Consider the following 11,220-nt stretch of genomic DNA (forward strand, 5'->3'; position numbering starts at 1 on the left):
TCGTGCTTTCTTATCTGTTATTGATTCATAAGAAAAGGCATGTGATTTCACAAAATGGTTTCAAATCTGGAGACGCCATAATTCGCTGATTAACAAATGAGCCGGGGGCACGACTTCTCGTGAACATAAGGTGCTCTGGTGTGGGTAGTGTACTATACTCTGTGTGTGTGGTGTTTTTTTTTAGGTGTTGGTTTACCAATCTTACTCATCCTTAGTGACACACCAGCAGTTGGGCCCGGTGACTAATGATGACAAAACAAGCTTTTCACCTGCATTGAAGAAAGGAGGATTAGTCATGGAGAAGGCAGACAGGTGTTACAGAGTCAACATGTGAGTCTGACACATATAAGTCAACAAGGAGCGTACGCCCACCTCTGAAACTTAGTAGGACAATGAACCACATGTGCTTGTTTCAACAGGGCGCCAGTGAAACATTGTCCCTTGTTCTTTAGGCTGAGGAGGGAAAGGGACACCAGATTACGTGAAACATGTATAAATGCACTGAACACATAAGGTCCAACGAGTGAGTCAGGCATGGAAGAGATGGGTAAACAAGTCCAAACTACATGTTATTGTAACAAAGTGTGCTGTCTAGCAGGATTTACTGGTTGCACTTTTTTTCCTTTCCTTATCAAGGCTCTTCTGTCATAACTTTTCCATCAGACACGCAGAGTGTAAACACGGGATTGAACAAAGAGTTCATCAAAAGGTGAATAATGACCCGACATGTAAGATCCCATCCATAACCTTGCGTCTATTATTCTCAAAACAATTCCTGTTTGGTTCAAAGAAGAATTATTATTTCGTGGTGAAAGCCTTTTCTTTAGCCCTGAAGCGACTCCAACTTGTCGATTCTGAGAACATTATACTGTTCTTTTTATTTTAGGTATATCATCCCTAGAATGCACATTTAGCTTGATTATTATAGATCCATAAAGTGTGATTTGGTGTTCAGGTCATTTTAAGGTTTTGCATTTCAGGAAGCATGACGGGTTGATGTCTAATGAAAAGCTCAGCAATTTACAAAATAGGTTTATATGCTTTCTTTATCTTTCTTAAGGCTTAGATGAGATTAAGAATATTGCAGCAAGCACTAAATGAGCTTAGCTTATCATGAAGACCAGGAACTGGCTCTAACACAAGCCATACATTCTCCTTGTCCCGTACATGACTTTACCTAAATAAACATTTGTATGGATGAAACTTCATATGTACACCTGTTTTTACAATTATTATGCTAAGCTGAGCTAACTACAGACATACACAGATCAGGCAAAAAATTATGACCACCTTCCTAATATTGTACAGGTTGTTGTGATTCATCAGGGAATGGACATGGGTCTCCTGAGGGTGTCCTGTGGTGGTCTGGCTACTTAATATTGTTAGTGGTGACCTTTGGGCCCCGTGGGTTGAGGGGAGGGGCCTCTAGATCCAGTGCATCCCACAGATACTTGATCAGTTTGAGATCTAGTGAATTTGAAGGCCAGGTCAACACCTTGTGCAGTTTTTCCCGTTTTATGAGTTGTTTTTGTTTTTGGGATTTGGGCTATGGGATGGGGGTGCCTGGTCTGGTCTAGGTGGGTGGTACATGTAACATCCACATGAATGCCAGGTCTGAAAGTCCCCCACGATTGCCACAAGATGGTCAGTGTTATTCACTTCTCCCGTCAGTTGTCATATTGTTATGCCTGATCGGTGTATGTAGCATCAACTTTCACACCAAACTCCCAACAAGAGAATGTATGGGGATTTCCCAACATTTCAAGTTGTTACAAAAGCTTGCAGATCAGTGGCTATGAAATATTCACATGGACCGAGTGTCGCAGATTCTAGGCCTAAATGCAGTTTCTAGATAAACAGGGGCCTTGTGAAAACAGCTTATATGTGCATACCTGTACAGCTGTTCACGTGAAGGAATCACATGCAAGTCAAGTGCATGGATATGTGCAGACAAGATCACAGGCTGCAGCCCTCACTGCAGGGGCGGGGGTTAGATTCCTGCCATCCCCTCTGTATCACTTCCTGTCTTTCTCCTCTTGTGCTACCAAGGAAGACAAAAAATGCAGATTAAGTCAGGAAGGCAGACCAGGACAGCTTGTATAGACGGTGTCATTCGGGTGCTCTGCAACAACTAGTAAGCTGAGACTGAGAAAGCAGGAAGGAAGACGACGAAGCATTGTGAAGGCATGAAAGAGTGCACTGAGGTGCCGTGTGAGGCACCTTGCAGGAAGGGGGCTAGGGCTGAAAGGGGGTCGCTGAGCGAGTCCACAGAAGGGTGGGAGGTGTTGTTTGAGATGGAGTTCAGCTTGGTTGTCGTCCCCCCTCTGCCTCTGCCTCCAGGCTGTCAGTGTTCAGCCACACAACAGAGGCAGCCTTCTTCACCGCTATGTTAATCCAGCGCTGCCTCCCCCGCCTTGGTGCTGCCTACCCTGCACACCACCACAAAGAACAGAGTGCTCCCCGACATCATTGACACAACAAGTTGATTTTGACGTTGCATAATCGGGAAGAAGAAGACGACGACGACTGCTTTGACCTATGACGTGAGAGTGACCACTGGCCTGTGTGTGTGTGCGGAGCCGAGTTCATAATCTCGAGCTCAGAACTGGCACGTCACTGCCTTGACCCCCGGGCTGGTGCTGAGCTATGACTATGTGCCGGCCGTCATTGTTCCGTCACCATCACAGTGCGGCGGCTTTGTCCGCACAAAACAATACAGTTCTAAAGAGCAAACTGAAGCGGACGCGGTTTTGTTTTTGCGCCCATTTGCTGGTCAGTGGTGGCCCTATTCAAAACACATTGATTAGTGCAGCGGGTAGAGAGGGATGTGCCTCACAGGCACCAGCGAGGGGACCTGACTCTGAAATACACTATTCAGCCGGGTGGTGAGTCTGCAGGCGCTGCATTAACTCGCTCCCTGCTTTAGAGGTCTCTTTTCTAAGGCCACTCAACAGAGGCACTTAAATGGCACGTCATTCACGAGGAATGAGCTGGCCTAGGCTTGAGTCCACACGAGCCATTAGTGCACTGAAAATAATGCAATATGTAAAAGACATACAGTGCAGTATACATTAGACCAGCATCCATGATGTTGGCTTGATTGAAAAATCATTTAATGTCAGAAAGGCGTGTTTAGTTTCCTAGATCACAAGCTGACATATTTGGATTTCTTGTTTTATGTGGCCTGCAACCCACAACTCAAAGAGCAAGTTCAATGAATTGTGCCAAGAGATTTGGTGTTGATTTACTCATTTATTGTTAACTGCTGTCTTTGGAAATGACTTCAGATATCTGATGTGAATTTTTTTTTCCAAATTGTATTTTGCACAAATGGTATCGTGCACTTCTTATTGCTCTCACTCTTTTAAAACCCGTTTAAGGTTTAATTCTTGATTGCAATTACAAACTTGCTTGCACTTGCGTGCGGTTGTGATGCAGCACAGGCCTGTAATTAGAAAAAAAAAAAAAAAAAAAGAGTAGCGCCGGTACGCTCCCCATTTTTAAATTCTGTGTGGCGCAGAGAGGGTTCAAAGCGAAAACAGCGAGGCAGAATTTCAAAACACACGATTTCCAAAGGGGGTACTGTTACATCACATGGCTGTTTTCACCGCTTCGACCGGAGTGTGCTCCAAAGTCATCGGGTTCACAAGTGGGCGCGGCTCCCGCACACAGACCTCAGCGGTGCGCAACCCCTGCGCGGGGAGCATGACCGCGGCGATGCGCCTGGCGCGATGGGGCAGGAATGGGAGAGGGTCTGAAATGTGAAATGTGGGTTAAGTTGCATCGTCCCCCTTAAAACTCGTCGGTGTGCGTCGTTTCGTGGAGCTCGCCGTAACGACACGGTACGCACAGCGTTTATCCTCAAATGACCCCAATGCCGAAGCGAGAACATCCCGTTCCTTCCTGAGATATTAATAGTTCCCTTTGCGTCACCGAACTGTGGCGGGCCGCTCTGCTAGACACGCAAGTGAGCCGCAATTTGTGCCAGCGACACATTCTCCTCCAAAGCAAACACGGTTATAAAACAGGTAGTCATCACTCTCCACCAGCTGTCTGCGGGTGTCACCGCCGATGTGATTACCACTTTTAAGTGTTACGCACATTGTTATTTAGGGGGTGAGAGCCGCGTCTCGATGACAATAATACCGGCGCAGTGCATATTTATGGAGTTTAGTGTCAGGCTGATTAAGGGCATTTGTTTTGAGTTTGAGCACACTATAACGTCCACGTAACACGCGCGACACTGCGCAAACGTCTGCAGCGCAATTTTCCATTTTAACAACAGAAAATGTTGTGCGCCAGGGGGAGGGCCAATGTTGATGAGCTGAAAGCTGAAAGCCATAGCCTACAATGCACAATAAGCCATATGTTAACTCTGTCCCTTCCCCCAATCCTGAAGCCAAAGTGAGGCTGAAGAGCCACAGAGCCTGGCCCACATCGCTCCAGAGGGAGGGAGGGAGGGAGAGGGAGAGGTGGGAGGAGAGTTTCTGTTGCTATGTTCACTGGGAGTCTCCTGTCTGGAGGATCCATGCGCTTTGAGGGCTGACATGGCAAGTTGAATGTAGGTCAACAACAGTAAAAACAATTTAAGCGGCCTGAAAGCTGCGCTTTCAATACCTTCTGCTGGCAATCTTTACGTTTTACTGGTATGCAAAAAACAAACACCCTGACAGACCGGGATAGGGCCTCACCCAGCCGTGTCAGCAGTGCCGCTGACATTTTCCTATTTCATCCCTTCCGTCCTGTGATTACATGACTTCACAGCAGCTCCACACCTGCATTCACAAGGCTCGACAGCTGAGGCTTTCGCCTCTGGATGATGCCAATTTAAACATCCCGAAGAAACACAGCGTCTAGAACATATCGTAATATTGGAAAATCTGCACAGAAAGTTCAAATAATCAATCTGGACTCCACTAACTCTTTTTTTTGATTGTTTTTTTTTTAATGTGTCACAGAGTGCTCTTAACTGGACCCAGTTCTGTTCATGTTCTCATCCACTTGATTTACAAGTTGAGCTTTGGAGTTTATTTTTTCCCTAGAAATAAAAAACATCCATAGATGATAACAACCATGGAATAAAGCCTAAAATGAATCAAGTCTGAGTCTAGCTTTCTCCCTCATCTGCTGTTTCCAAGTTCAAAACCAACCGAGCATCAAACAAGTGTCCCCAGGTTATTTTAAACGTTTCATTTTTAAGCGAAGATCATAAATCCATTTCATGGATAGCTTCGCTACGGGGAGTTTTTGTATTTGGCCAGCTTTGTCTCGTGTAAATCTTATTTCTTGTGAGCATGATTTTAGGGGGAAACAATTTTAATTTCAGAACAAACGCGCTGACTGAAAGGCTCAGGTAAAATGTAGGAAAGCACAGGCACCTGCATTCAAAAGAAAGAACAACTTTCTTGTCCTGGCACTATTCATTTCTTGGATTGCAGACTGGATGCACAACATGTATCAACAAACGTCACAAGGACACAACTGTGTGTGATTCAATAATCTCATTTGGCTAACTGCATTTTTCACATCTCTTGCATTACACCTCAGGTCGATTCGGAGCACATCCACAGAACAGCTTTAGCGCTACCGAAGAGCTACTCTTAAGTGAATGTCTACGGCCTGGCTAGTCCTGACTCCAGTCGATAAAGCATTTAGCCTCCCGACTAAGGTTTTTAAAGATTTGTCTGCTCCCACATCCCCAACCGATTACCTTACTGCTATTTGTTTAGACTCCCACCACCATCTGTGTTTCAGATCATCCAAGGCAGTTCTAATTACAGTCACAGACAAGAGCCCGTAGATAATGACAATGCTGCTATGATCAGCAGGATTAGACAGGTGCTTGTCGACTTGCCCCGACTCGGGCTTTTATGGTCTGTAACGCAACCTGGACAATCAGCGCGGGGATGAGGACCCCACTGACTCTTTGTCTCTGCGTCTCCTCCGCAGATGCAACAACTATGTGACTTCCTGCAGCAAACAGGTGTTTGTTTCTCTCGGTGTCAGAGTTGGTTTTAGAGCTATGCCTCGCTGCAGACTATAAACACAGTGATTCATGCAGTAATTAGCAATTAAACAGTAAAAAATGTGTTTGCCCACTGTACGCCGGAGACGGAAAGTGGTAATTCTGCTTTATTTCGAGGTGCAAGTTCATGCTTCATAGTTCCGCTTGAAGTTGCGGCTTAATGAGCGTTTTGCTTGAAGCATTGATACAAAGAGCAATTAGAATTTGTAATTTGTGTCCAGCCGTTCAGACATATGTGAAAGGAGCTGGCCTAACCACTGGGATCAATTGGGGTTCAGTGTAAGTACACTTTGCAGCACTAATCCAGCAGCACACTAACCCACATTCTGTTTATGTGCTCTTGCATTCATCATATAAATCTCTGCACCGCTTCAGATCCTGATGTTTAGTCAGCCCAGACTGGAACAGAATAGTCAGATCCAATGGCTCTGCCGTGCCAGACAGCAGTGTTTATGTACAATCCAGTAATAGAAACATTTCTGTGGATTATAGAGACCATGGCATTAACAGCGGCCTGTGGCTGACATGAGGCACTGAATATATTGACCGGTTTTGGCCTGCAAATGTTCAGCTAGAGCAACGATTATTGATTTTGCCTGTTTACGCCCAATTCTCAGATTCATTTCCATCTATTAAACTGTGGTTGTGCTCTGACGCAAAGGCGGCTTCGTCGTTGTGGCTTCAGTTCCTGGTGTGAAAGTGTTGATCAGCAGTTCTGTGCTCTTTGCCTGTCTCGCTGTCTTGTTCCCACCTTGCCTGTCCACAGTGTTACTGCAGGGCAGCTCAAGTCTCTGTTTGATCCTGTGCACATCATTCCCTTAGAAGGATCGGGTGGGTGGGGGGGTTGCGGAGGAAATAGGGTTTTTTTGAGCGTGAATCCGACATCTGGTTGTTTGGATGTTGGCCGATGTGCGGATTCTGGAAGTTTATGCAGCTGAGCGCGGGACTCAACACCCCCTCATCCACTGAGAAAGACCACTGCTCCCTGGGAAAGCACAGACGCTTAAAACACACACACATATAGGTTTAAGAATCTCCTCTTGATCAAAGGAAGGCGAAACTGTTCAGTTCAGTTTGACAGATTGTGAAATGAAATCAGCAGTTGTAGTAACTTCCTGTAGGTTTAGAGAGTTGCATTTTTTTTTACAGCCCCCTACCACAGCATATGGATTCTCTGTTAACCTCTGTGTGGGCCCCAGGTCATTCTGTGAAATTCCTTATGCCAGCATGTGCTCACCGAGTAGCAAAATAGAGATATGTACTCTGGCTGCGCGCCAAGGCAGAGGATATCGTGAAATGCATTTCTCCTTGGGGGACCCGTTTCCAGGAACAGTTTTGCTCTAGTGGTGTGCAATGAGGCAATCTGCGAGCAGAGGCAGACGGCTGGGTGTGCACGAGCCTGCCCTGGTGTTCACTAGTGAAGCTGTTAGCCACAAGCAGACCTTTAGTCTGCCACGCCTCCTTCCTGTCTACTTCCTTAAAATCCATTTTGTGCTGACAGCAGAGTACAGAGGGACCTCTCACTACGAGGATTAGATGATTACATTTGGTCTCGCTGCCACTGCCGTAGCAGCACAGCGCAAAGCAACCAGTCTCTGTCATTTTTAATTATTGCACTTCTGCTGACTGGCAGCAAGGAAGAATTAAGGGAAAGTGGCAAATGCCAACCGCACGAGCACAAGCAGAGTCATGAAGGAATATCTGTGTAAAGTTAGCCACCGCATGCTACCGGTCATACCACATTATATGAGGCAGAAAATCCCTGTTTCTGCATTCAACTTTTGATTTATAAGCAAATATTTTAGTCACTTAAGTCCCATATTCTTTTCACAAATGGTAACTGATTTCTTTTCAGGGAGCCGATCCACACCTCTTGGTGGATGTGCCCTTTTGTTTGGTGCAAGAAACACAAATCAGGATTTTACTGCGTTACGCCTAATAAGTGGTTATTATGAAGGAGAGCTGAACGTACTACCCATGGGCACGCAAAGAGCAGAAGGAACGTGTCCCGACATGACCTCCTCATAACAAACCAATCAAGACCATTTCCAGGCCTGAGGTTCAGACGCGTTGTGCCGAGACAGATGAAATGTCCATGCACTTACTGCACATCATCCCCGTGTTACGTTCGCTCTTGCTGCACATGTCATGCAGTGCTCTTTAATCTATCTGTCAAACATGTTTACCAGCCCCGTGTGTTTGTCTTCCTCCGCAGTACTGAGGGACTGAACACACCTGAAACACTAAAGGTCTCAGGTGAGGGTGTAGTCGGTTTCCCAAGCAACCAGGACAAACATCGGCTGTTCTGTAAGTAGAAGTAAGCCCACACACAAGTTTTCATTGTAGGTCACTGCAGATCACCTTGATAAAAAGTAGCACACGCGTAAACAAAGGAATACGCACATGCCTTTGTTTGGTGTTTTTCGCCCACAGGTTTGTGCAGTAGTCTTGTTCCGTACATTTAAATGTTTGGGTTTCCTTGCCAGGGGCCGTGCTTGTAAGCACTTCTCGCAAACAAAGGGCTTCAGCGGTATGAAAGCACAAAGTGAAACATGTCTTCATACTTGAACGGTGTCTCCTTCCTGAAAATCACACGTGGAAGCAGTTTCACCTGAACCTGCTTTCCAGCTGTTGGCTTAATGCCATCTGGCTTAAGTGATGAGATTAGTCACACGAGACATTTACAAATTATCAAGTGAAAGAGGCAAAGGTAAACTCAGCCTGATGCAAAACAGGAGGCCGGAGCCACGAAGATAATGTCTGTATGGAGTGTAAGCGCGTGGTGCGCCTTTTCTGTTTGTGTTTGTGCAGATTTGCCCTCATTCTTCTGCCTAAATCGACGAGACGAACTTGCAAATAACCTGAAACAACCTGACAGACGGAAAGTGCAAAGACTTTCTCACGAAAACTCTGTGTGACCCACAGATAAGGTGAGCTCTGCACCGAGAACCTGACATAAAAGAGAAAAGACTGCCCTCTTGTGGCTGAAAGTAGGAATTCCCTGCTCAACAGGCGTTTGTGCTCTCAGAGAATAGCTCACAGTCGGTGTTTTAAAGCACATTATGCTACGTTATAACAGAATGTGTATTAAAATGAATTGAGGAATATCACAATACATTTTTTATAACAAAACAAAAACACAATTAACTGATCTAAGGTTTCAAGTTTGAGTCATAACACATCTGAAGATGAGGGAGATGTTATTTTCCCCTAATACTGACAAAGCACCACCAATAGCAGTGTGATGTTGCATTCATGTGAAATCAGATATATTTTAATTATTTCCTCGTGTAGGTGAAAATAGATTATACCAACATCCTGTTGATCCTTTTTGCTGTTCTGTTGTTTCGTGAGTTATGACAAACTTTGCAGAAGATAATGTCAAATAATGCAAATCTAGGCAAATCTAATAAAGAGACAAACACCAACTACACATAGAGCAATAACACAGATTTGGTACTCAAACCATGTATTTAGGAAATGTATATTTCATGTATGTTTGTTTGGATGGTTGAACTCAGATTTAAAGAAGCTAACACTGAATATTAGCTTAAGTTAACCCAGCTTCCTTGTATTTTATACTTGTATTCCTCTTTTCTTGCTCTCCACTCAGCGCTCTGCCTTTTCCTGGAGACAAATAATCTCCCCCACTGACCAATGCAAAGCCACCTACAGATGATAAAGCTCATTCGCGTCTGCTTACGAAGACAAATTACGCATTATCCACTCTTAGAGGCAGCCAATACCTGGACACATGGCTGGAGTGAAGAAGAAACCATCCATTCACGGCCCACGTTCGTTATTTGACCTGGTGAAATCATCCGGCTTCCTTTAATTGTGACCGCAACAGGTATGTGCTGAAAGCTCACAGTAATAACAGCAGATGCTTGGTGATTTCATACTTTGGATTAGCCGACTAGACCGCGTGTGTCAGTGATTCTAACATGAGAGTTTTATTCGTTATCTGATTAGCTTATTGGATTGTCAGGAAGATATTCATTCCAGAAATTTGCCATGTCGTCCTTCTTTATATGTTTTCTTGATAGGTGTGGGTGTTGCTGTGGAAATTAATATAGATGAGGTGACCTTGGAAATCATTTTCTGAAGAATTGCTTATACTCAGCCTTAAAGCAATGACACTTACTATCCAGCAGGGGGAGTTGCTGGATATCTGATGAGCCCACCAGAAAGCAAACTAGGAATTAGTTTTTTAAATGAGATTTTCACATAATACGTAGAAAACATTTTAAATGGTGCACTCTCTGTGAAACCTCTGTAGGGGGTAAAAAAAAAAAAAAAGAGAGAGACTAGCACTTACATTCGTAGATGTTGAGGTTCAGGCACTGAAATGTCACATTTTCTTTTTAGCTACCTTTTAGAAGATATAAAAGTCATAATGGGCATTGCATAACAGTGCAACAGGCCTGGAAGTGAAACATTTGGTATCATATTAATACAGTTTATTACTGCTAATGGTTTGAGGTTTTGCCCTTAATGTTCTAAGCTCCGTTAATGAATAGAAAATTTTTTGCTCTAATTGTCAGGGCTGGCAAAATGCATTGTGACGTTCAAGGTCCCAATAAGTAATAGTTTCATTTTGCACGAGTTACATAACAGGTCGGGCTCTTAACAATGCTTAGTATCAAGCTGCATCTGTGTTGCACAACTACTTTATGTGGAAGAGGAAACACATGTTATATGTATCTAGTAAGTGGAAATAAGAGATTAAAAGGAGCATGCATTATACTCTGCTCCTGTCATATTCAGTGCTCAAATTCTAATATGCATGATATCTAAGTATGGTGCTGTGCATGCTTCCTGTTCCTTGCCTCTACATCTGAGCATACCTGCATATCTGTATGCGTGTGTGTGTGTGTGCGCGCCCTGATAGGACTCCCCAGTCTCCCCTGCCACTGATCCTCATCTGGTGGGACAACCTTTAGTTTGACTCCGGCTAACTTTAGCCTTACAGCTTGCACGGTCTCTCTAAGCCTTTTTTGGGGTTGTGGTGTGCCAAAGTAGATTTACCTTCAATAACCATTTATTAAATCTCTATCCATTAGACTCTGAAGCTTGGTAAGAGCTGGCTGCACTAAGCCTGATTATGGGATGCCCGGCAGAGGAAAAGGGTCTATGTGTCAAGTGTGTCATCGAGTGATTTATATCCCTGGCTGGGATCTCTGTCTTGTCAGTTG

This window comes from Mugil cephalus, chromosome 10 (genome assembly GCF_022458985.1).
Source record: "Mugil cephalus isolate CIBA_MC_2020 chromosome 10, CIBA_Mcephalus_1.1, whole genome shotgun sequence".
NCBI classification, from domain to species: domain Eukaryota; kingdom Metazoa; phylum Chordata; class Actinopteri; order Mugiliformes; family Mugilidae; genus Mugil; species Mugil cephalus.